Raw genomic sequence first — 10,563 nt, forward strand, 5'->3', positions numbered from 1 at the left:
CCCGCCCCCACGTCCTGCAAGGGACGTGACCCAACAGGAACGATCGACAGGGGCCCTCCGCAGCGTCAAAAACCCCCCGCCGCCTGGAGGTAAAATCGTTAGTCTTTTGTGAAATAAAATCCTTCATATTTCCGCTATTAAATGAATTTCGTCTGCAGAAGCCCTTTTGGGGTCGGGTGAACAACGCCGGGATAAACCCGTACGGCGGGGTGGAGTGGACCCGAGGGACTCTTCAAGAACCGTGGGAAGTCAACTATTCGGGACCATCGCTAACAAAGGGCCCCTTTTGCCTCTTATCAAAGGGGCCAAAAGGTCGGGAAAAGATTTTATATGAAGTTACCAGTAGACTCGTTTTTCATAAGATGCTGCTTTTACTAATTATGCTGCTTTTTGTAATCCACTAAAATTCCTGAGGTCGCGTCGTGAACGGGGGCAGCGTGCGCGGCGAGGGCCTCGCCGCTCGGAGCCGCCACGGGTCCCAAAATACGGCGTCGGGCCTCATGTGTCCTGAGCAGGCACTAAAGTGAATGTACTATAATTTATACAACACGCATCACACAAACCGTCGCCGTACACCAACACACACCACACACCACACACACACACCACACCACACACACACACACAAAACCACCACACCACCACACACATAACCACACACACACACCCAAACACACCCCAACACACACAAAACCCAAAAACACACACACACACAAACACAAACACACATACACACACATGCATGCTGCATGCACATACATACTTTAATACTATATATATATAATATATATATAATATATATAATATATTAATATTATACATTATAACATATATATACATATATATACATATTATACATATATATACTATTTTACTATATATAAATATAAAAATTTATTAATATATATATATATAAAAAGTATATATTGTATATATAGGGTTTATATGTATATATATTTATATATGTATAATATTATATATATTAATATTATATATATATTTTAATATATAATTATATATATATATATATAATTTTTTCTGAAATACATGTGTTTGTTTGTTTCATGAATTTGCCTGCTTTTCAGGCAGAATGAAAATTCGGCGTGACTGTCCTTACTCAACCGGGAAATTTTACTGCGGTGACACTTTATTTTTTTTCACTTTTTGTAAACCATGAGAGAAAGGTGAACCAAATACAAACCCGATCGTCCTTTTCTTTTCAGGCACCACACTTCACGGGGAAGCAATCTTCGCTATTCCCAAAGATGTGGAGGCGATGGATGACGGCGTGAAGGCGGATTATGGAAAGGACACTTTCGACGAAGCTCTGAAGCGCCAGTTGCAGGTCTCGAAGTCTGGGGTGAGGTCCTCGATGTAGCCTTATTATTAAAGGATGTAAAGCATCTCACTAAATTGAAATACCAGACTCAGCGCGCACGTCTGTGAGCCACTCTGATCTCTCTTCCCTCCCGGGTCCTCAGGACAGGGACGTGACCGAGGTTTTCGGAGGCGATCGCCGAGGCCTGACGCAGCGGTTTCCGCAGGGGCCCCTACCACCGTGCAGCTCTTCTATTACTCTGGTGTTCTGAGCCAGCCCTTCCCGAGTGGGTCTAACGACACTTTTTCTCGAGTACTTGATGAATTTTAATATTTTCTCAAAAAAATCAGGGGCTTGTTTTTCATTGATAATTTTATTTATATGCTTTATAATATGCTTTTTTTTTAAGGGTTAAAATTTAAAATCCAGGGACGGAGCTTGTTTTGCCCCATCATTTTTAAAATTTTTTTTTTTTATTTTCTTTTTTTTTATTTTTTTTTTAAATTAATAATAAATAAATATTTTTTTAATTTTTCTTTTATTATTATATTTTTTTTATTATTTTATATTTAATATAATATATAATAATTTATATATTTATTTATATATATATTTATAAATATATATATTTATATTTTATATATTTTTTATATTATAATTTATATATATTATTAATATATATATTTTTATTTTTTTAATAAAATTATAATTTAAATATTATATATATATTTATAATATATATTATATAATTTATATATTGTTATTTAATTTATGTATATATATTATAGTATATAAAAAATTATATAAATAAAATTATATATATATATATATATATATATATTTATATATATGGGCTGCGGGGGCCAAATGGTTAGAGCATCGGACTCAAGACTGGCCCGACGGCAATCGGGGGTTTCGATTGGTCACCGCCCGGGGGGTTTTGGCCAAGGGCAATCTTCCCCGTTTGTACTGTGGGGGGCCAAAAAGGAAAATGTGTTGGTAGGTGTGTGGTGGTGACTCATAAAAAAAAAAAATATTATAATAAATTTATTTTTTTTTTTTTTTTTTTAATTATCCCAAATTATATATATATATATATAATATAATATATAATATATATATTTTAAAATTATAATTATATATCTTTTTAAAATATTATTTTATATATAAAAATATATAATTATATAAAATTTTATATAAATATTTTAAATTATCAAATATATTTTTAAATATGTATTATATTTAATATTTATGAAAAACCATATATATAAAATTTTTTTTATATAGTTTTATATTATAAGAAAATTATAAAAAGGGTTTATATTAAAATTTTTTAAATTACATAATTTTATATTTTAAAAAAAAAAAATTTTTTATTTAAAAATTTAAAAAAATTTTTTGGGGGGGATTGAAGCGATGGCGTGGTACCTAGTAGAGTTAAGTGCTTGCATGCCTTCTCCTTGCAGCTTCCACCCTGCTACTCAGGGGGAAAAAGGGAGCAGCTTTTGCATAATTCCCCCCTCCTCTCCTTCATCAAGACTTCTGCAGTGCCTCCTCGTGGCCACCATGGGAAACTGGGCACCTGGGTCCCGGCTAATCTGGGGGGGATCTAGGAGCAGCAGGGGGCCCCCAGAGGTCAGAGCTATGGCCCACCACTGTGACACGCTCTGGCTCCGTACCAACTCCGCCCCCTAGGTAAGGGGGCGGCTCGGGGGAGGTGGGCCGGGGCCAGTCCTCCTCCCCAAAAAGGCCCCTGAAACGTAAACGAAAAAATGGAAATGCGGGGGGGGGGGTGTTGTCCCCCCAACCAGGTAAGACGGGCGTGGGTCCTGCGGGGAGGGCAAATTAGGGGGTGCGGGTTTGGGAAAAAGAGTTCTCACCCCCTGCGCCCGGCGGCACCAACCCACCATGATCTTGGGGGGAAACCCTCTGGAACCCCACAGGCGGTGGGGGGGGGTTCCCACGACTGCCGACCCCTTTTTTGGGGGCTTGTTGGTGGGGGCGGCAGAGGGGGCATGCCCCAAGTGACCCCCTGGCTTAACCTCGGGATGTTTTCCGGGTAGGCGTTTGGGAAACTCCGTCCTTGGGGCGGGGATGAGGGGTTCCTCTGCTATCGCGGGAAATAAGGCAACTGGGAGTTGAGGGGGCTTCCCTCTCGAGGTGAAAGACCGGAGAAGGACCGGGGGGTGGGTACCCTCACTGGTCGGGCTGCAGCGATGGTCACCAACCCCGGGGTGTAGCCTAGCCCTCCAGCCAACTTCACCCTCAGTATTTGGGGTGACCCATTTGATGAGCGTATTATGGCATTGAGACTGAAGCTCTTCTTATGGCATGTCTCTTTTGCTGTATACCCCCCTCCGATTGTTAGAATTGATGTGAATGAGGCTTTTTCCCAAAAACTCCATCTGGGCAAAAATTGCCCCTTTGGCGAGATAGGGGCATTGTTCGGGTGACTTAAATGCGTATCCGGGGCTGTACCGACGGGGCTATGAGATTCTTGGGGCCCCCATGTCTCGGGAGGCGGGATCCCACAGCGAAAATACCTCCTTCCCCGGGACTTTGCTAGGTCCCAAAAATGGGATCTCTGGCTCCTGGACCACGCTCCAACCCAATCCGGGACATGGTCCCCGGATAGGGGTAAGTGGCCAAGGAGATCAACCAAATTCTTTTAGCCGCGATGGGGTCCTCCAGAACTGCGGGTTTTTCCCGGAGTGTCGAGTTCTGTGGAAACCGACCTAGGCTGGTTGGGGTACCCTGCGGGCCCCTTTTCAAAATCCCCATCCCTCCGTGGCCCCCCAAAGGTTTTTCACCGGGACAGCTAAGGGAGGGGATGTCCCGTGGGTTCACCATGGCAGCTGACCGATTCCAAAACTCATAAAACCTGCGACCCGTTGTTTCTGTGGGAGCCTTAAAGCGCGAAACACTCAAAAGCACTCAGGAGTCCTTGGCATACACCTGGGGCAAGGAGAATTCATCCCCCCGGGAACATTAGAAGCCACTGAATGGGATAAAGTCTTGCGTCGTTCCTGGTGCGAAAGGGCTTGGACCTGCTGAGAAGGGACAAGGAACAGTTCATCACAATCTTGCTGAGGGGTTGAAGGCCCATTTTTTGGGTAATGCCCTTCCCCTCCTACCAACCCCTAAAAAACTAAACTCTAAGCCCCCCTCACGATGCCCCTGCATCCGATCAGGCAGAGGATGGACATCTCAATCTGTTGGGGTTTTTGAACGTTGGGCTGAGTATTTTAAAACATTTTCCCGGGTAGACCCCCCAAAGTTAGCTTGGTGCAAGCGTGTCTCACGCCTTCCGGACCCACCCTCGCGAGCCTCCTCCCTAACAGAGGTTAGGATGGCATTTCCAAAGCTGAAAAGTGGAAAACTGCAGGCATGGGGTGATATCCATGCTAAACTGCTAAATTCTGGGGGTAACCTATGGCTGGGGCCTGCATCTCCTGACTGCCATCTGGCTTCGGTCCATTCCCCCCTGACCTCTGAGGGGTGGGGTCATCCTCTCGGGAAAGGGGAAAAGGGGGACGTTGGATTGTACAACTATTGTGGCTTGCGCTGCTCAGCATACCAGACGGGGTTCTCGCCCCCATTCTTCTGAAAGGGGATCTAAACCACCTACTGGGGCCATCAGAGACCGGAGCGCCCCTGGTTTTTACTCCTGGCAAGTCCACATAGACCGTAACTAGCGCTTCGAGAATTGTGGAACGCCTCGTGAGGGTGGTCGGGGTTTTTTTGCAACCTACATCGACCTAAAAGGGGGCGTTTGACTTGATGCAGGGGAATCGCTAGGGAGATCTGAGACTCGGGGAATTCCGACACAGATTTTGGCCTAATAGCAAGCCTTTTACTGGTATTGGAAAGTCTGAAAAAGTGTGAGGGGGGGTATGTCAATTCTTCCCTGTTAATTCAGGGGTAGGGCAAGGCTTTTCCCCTTGCACCAACCTTTTCAACACCTGTGGGGGTGGAAAATGGGCATAGCTATAGCCTAAGTCATGTGGGCACACTAGGCCAAAATCAAGGTCTCGCCTATCTAGTCTTGGGGTCACGTGGCGGCTCTTGATCCATTTAGCAATAGGTAAAGCCCCAGGCCCTAAGGTCTCCTGGACAAGACGAGATTCAGAACTTGGGGGGCCCTTTTGGGGAAACCCTTCAGTCGATCCATGCTTGCGGCGAGGGGCGTTAAATTACGAAATTTTACATCCTGGTAGCGTATTTTATATCTCTGGGGTGGGGCGGATTGGGTTTGGAAAAGGGGAGGAAAAAGAGGGGAGATGTGGTTGAGGGAAATCGGCCAAGGGATTGGTTTTGGGCCAGGAGGGGCCCTGGGCCTATCCAGTTTTTGAAAAGTCCCTTGCCGGACATGGTTCTTCAGGGCCCCTGGGCCCAAAGGGGTTTCCCTAATGGAGGGACCTTACGCTATCCGGGTCCCAAACCCCCTTTGCCACCACTGTTCCCGTGGCAGGCAGGGTTTCCCTTTGGGTAAACCCGGGGGGAGGCTGGGACCGGGCACTTGGGGATAAATTCGCGGATTGAATGGGGTTGGCCCCTAGCTTCCTCTCCCTGTGGCGGGGCGAAGGGTTTTTTCCCTTGCGCCCCTGTGGGGAGCCCCCGTAGGAACTACCCAATTAAAGTTTTTTAAATTTTGAGAGCTTCCAAAAAAAATTTAAAAAAAAATGCTTTTTTCCTCCAGAACTTTTTTCAGACCCAAACCCCAAAAAACCCAAAAAACCCACCCCCCCCCCCCCCCTTAATATATAATTTTAAAAAAATATAAAATTAATATATATTTATAATAACCAAAACCCAAACAACATAAATATAATATATATATAAAATATAAATAATTATATAATTAAATATAATATATTTTTAATTAATTAAAAAAAAAAAAAAAAAAAAAAAAAAAAAAACTTTTGGAAAAAATATTATAATATATATATATATATTTAAAATATAATATAATATATATAATTAAATTATATATATTTGTATAAAAAAAAAAATATATATAAAAATTTTTTATTTATATAATTATATTTTAATATTAGTTATTTTTATATATATATATTTTAAAATAATTTATAATTTAAATAATATATATTATATTTAAATATAATATATAAAAATATTTTTATAATATATAATATATATTATTTTTATTATATATATAATTTATTTTTATAAAATATAAAATATATTAGTATATTAAAAAATTTTATATTTTTAATATTATAATATAATTTTTTAAAAATATAATATATATTATATTTTTATATTAAATTATATTAATATATTTGTATATATATATATATATTATTATTTTATTTTTATATAAATTATTAATATATATATCTATAATATATATATATATATATATTTAATAAATTATATTATATAAATTATGTATAAAAAATATATAATATATATATTTAAATATTAACAATATTTTTTTTTTTTTTTTTTGGTTTATGTATAATAATATATTGTATATATATAATAATATATTAATATTTTAAAATTTAAAATTAATTTTTTTGTTTTTTTTTGTTTGTTTTTTTTTTTTATTTTTTATATTTTAAATATATTTTATTTAAATAAAGAAAAATATTATTTATTTTATATATATTAAAATTTTTATTATAATAGTATATATTTTATATTATATATATTTATATTGTTATATACGAAAATTTTTATAGTTTAATAGGGGGGGGAAAAAGATAATATATAATTTTTATATAAGATATATTTTTAAATAATATTATATAAATTTTAAATAAAATTAATTATAATTATGTATTATATATATATAAAATTTTATATATTTATATATATTAAATTTTGTTATAATTTTTTTATATTTTATAATTATTATAGTATATATTTTTTAAAATTTTAAATAGTATTTTATATATGTTAATATAATTTAATATGTTTTTGTAATATATAATATTATTTTATATTAAGGGGGTTTTATATATATATTATTATATATGATAGTTAGTTTTGTGTTTTTTTTTGTTGTTTTGTTTTGTTTTTTTGTTTATTTTATATATTTATTTGTGTATATTAAATTAAAAAAATATAATATTTTTTAATGATTATAGTTTTATTGTATAATTATATGTATTTTTGTTTAAAATTATTTTATGTATATTTTATAGTATTTTAAATTTGTATATATGTATTAAGTTAAAATTTTGTTATATTGGGATTATATGTTTATTGTATAATATGTAATATATGTATATATTTATATTTTGATATATATGTTTATATGTATTATATGTTATATATTTATAAGATATTATGATATTATTATATATTGTATATATATGTATAATATTATATATTGGGATAATTTGTTTTTGTTTTTTGTTTTTTGGGGGGTTTTTTTTTTGATATATTTATATTTTATATGTATATATTTATATTATATTGATATTATGGTTATATATAATTTATATGTATATAATGTTTTATTTGTATAATATAAAATATTATGTTATTTTTTGGGTTTTTGTATATATTTTTTTTTGTTTATATATTAAAAATATTATATTATATGTTATTTAATATTATATATTTTTATATAATATATTTTATATTTTTATTATAAAAAAAAAAAAAAAAAAAAAAAAAAATTTTATTTATATAAAAAATTTATATATTATATTTTTAAATTAATTTTATTATTATATATATTTTATTTTAAATTTATTAAAAACAAATTTAAAAAAAAAAAAAAAAGTTTGATATTATATATTATATATATTATAAAGATATATATATTTAAAATATGTATTATTTAATTAGTTATTATATTATTTAATATATAAATTATATATATTTATATTTATATATATTATATATTTTATTTATATATTAATATAATAATATATTTAAAAATATTATATAATTATATATAATTAAACTTTTTTTTTTTTTTTTTTTTTTTTTTATATAAAAATATTAATTATATATATGTATAGTATATTATTTTTATATTAAAAATTAGTTTAATAATTTATTTATATATTTTTTTATTATTTATATATTATGTTGGGTTTTATTTATAAAAGAATATATTATTAAAATAAATATATTTAAATTTTAAATTTTAAATATATAATTTTTATATAATTTTTAAAATATTTTGTTTAGTTTAAAAAAAAAAAAAAAAAAAAAAAAAAAAAAAAAAAAAAAAAAAAAAAAAAAAAAAAAAAAAAAAAAAAAAAAAAAAAAAAAAAAAAAAAAAAAAAAAAAAAATATAATATATTAATTATTTTAATATATATATATTATATATTATTATAAAATAATAAGTAGATAGGATAGAATATAGTAGATAATAGATAGTAGATGATAGATAGATAATAGATAGATAGATAAAAGATGATAGATAGATTATAAGAGAGAGAGAGAGAGAGGAGAAGGGAAGAGAGAGAGAGGAGAGAGAAGGGAGAAGGGGGAGAGAAAAAGAGAGAGAGAGAAAGAGATTGTAGATGCGTATCTTTTTATTATATGTATTATTATTCTTTATAAGAACATTTTTATTAATTTTGTTAGTGATTATTTGTATTCATTTTGAATTTGAAATCTTATCCATTTTATAAATGAACAATTTTTCTTTGTAAATAAATATCTTTAGTAAATTTAGTATACGATATATTTTTGTATATTCCAGTATATCTTTTATATAGGATACTGGGCTTGGCAGCAGATTATATAGTCATATTTTACATATATTTTGCCATGCAAAGGCTACATACCAGTCAATTTTACATGCTAAAAATTCTGCACCAATCTGAGACCATTGCAGTATGGTCCAAACTATATAACTTGTATATCAAAGCAATTTGCATTTATAATTGGCGAATTATACGTAAAACCAGTCGGGCAGCAATCTTTCGTTCATAAGCATCGTGCAGTGGCATCTCATCTCGCCAGACTAGATCGCCCTTTTCAGTGTCGCAGACGAGCTTTACCGGGTGAGACAACAGTTGCGTTCCGTATACTTCAGGGGAGACCACGAAACAAAGACAGTTACTGAGAGAAAGCGACGGGAATATGTTTAGTGGAACAAGAATTGTACTAATTCAGTATTATTTGGCAAGAGAACCATCCATACTCCCATACTGTGTATGTATGTGTGATTCCACATACAAGTATTAATACGTCTTTGAACCTTCTGTCATTAACTATGCTTCAGATCTTTAAATGTGATATTATAGGGTCTCAGATCTTTCAGAAAGTTCTTGAAGTTGTTTTAATTACTTATTCATTCGGACACGTCTACTCTGGCAACTCCCCAGTCGCAAGCACAAGCAACATAAAAAACACATGCCACATCTACACTCTATAAGTTGAAGAATATAACCAGTGTATCGCATTTCTTGTATTCGCTGTTACTACAAAAAGCTAACAGTTGCAATAGGCATATTCGCAGACTATTTAGATAAGCAAATCAGATACATATCTAAGGAACATATAGATAAAGATCATAAACAACATTAAACACAAGCCATGCCTTCGTTTTTAGTTTCAGCTATCACAGAGTGATCCTGGTCCTTGCCTTTCCAACGTGCCTTGTGTACGTTGGCCAAGGCTCTCAGATGTGGTCATCGAGCCACCAGTGCACTCTAATGCCTACTGAGAAAGATCCAAAAACGCTAACTATCGTGTCAGCTGTATAAGGGCTTCTAACCAGGGATGTGATGTACTAATTTAAAAAGTACAGCATGTGACTCAGCAATTATTGTTTGGCCTTTCTCCAAAGCTCCTGCCTTCTCTCACTACACTCTCCGGTCAAACTTCTTCGATACCCACTTGGTAAACAAAACAAAATAAAGAAAACACCCCTTTTGACATACACAAATAATTTCGACCTGAGAGATCTCCCAAATCATAAATCTGGTCACCCACCGAGACACCCGCTCGACTTCTTACGCAGTCTTACTTCTTTTCAACATAGTCCCAGAAAGGAGTAAAGATCATATTCCAACAGCGGAAAAGCGGACCCGCTTTCCCACAAAGGGGACTCGTCATTTTCCTGACGTCGTTGCTCATACTCTGCCTCTTCTCTTTAGTCTACTTATGGCAAATACACTACTGTAATTATTTCGTCACACACGCGGGATAAGGACCCCCAGCCAAAACGCAGCATGATACAAAAGCTTTTCACCGTCATCCTTGTGTCATACATAATACGGTACATTGCGACATTAATACATACT

General features: G+C 33.9%; 2 protein-coding genes across 4 annotated transcripts in view; both read left to right on the forward strand.

The window, feature by feature from the left end:
- LOC119573187 (D-beta-hydroxybutyrate dehydrogenase, mitochondrial-like) overlaps window positions 1-10,563 on the forward strand; it is a gene marked incomplete in the record, with an annotated part of 39,108 nt that overhangs the window by 2,262 nt on the left and 26,283 nt on the right.
- Window positions 9,243-10,563, forward strand: part of LOC119573186 (D-beta-hydroxybutyrate dehydrogenase, mitochondrial-like) — a 54,014-nt gene continuing 52,693 nt past the window's right edge. The window contains exon 1 of one of the 3 annotated variants that reach the window (XM_037920270.1): window positions 9,243-9,318. The gene's annotated coding sequence lies outside the window, so the exon portion shown is untranslated. The other 2 variants (XM_037920271.1, XM_037920268.1) reach the window with 2 other exon arrangements.

This window comes from Penaeus monodon, chromosome 5 (assembly GCF_015228065.2).
Source record: "Penaeus monodon isolate SGIC_2016 chromosome 5, NSTDA_Pmon_1, whole genome shotgun sequence".
In the NCBI taxonomy this organism is placed as follows: Eukaryota; Metazoa; Arthropoda; class Malacostraca; order Decapoda; family Penaeidae; genus Penaeus; species Penaeus monodon.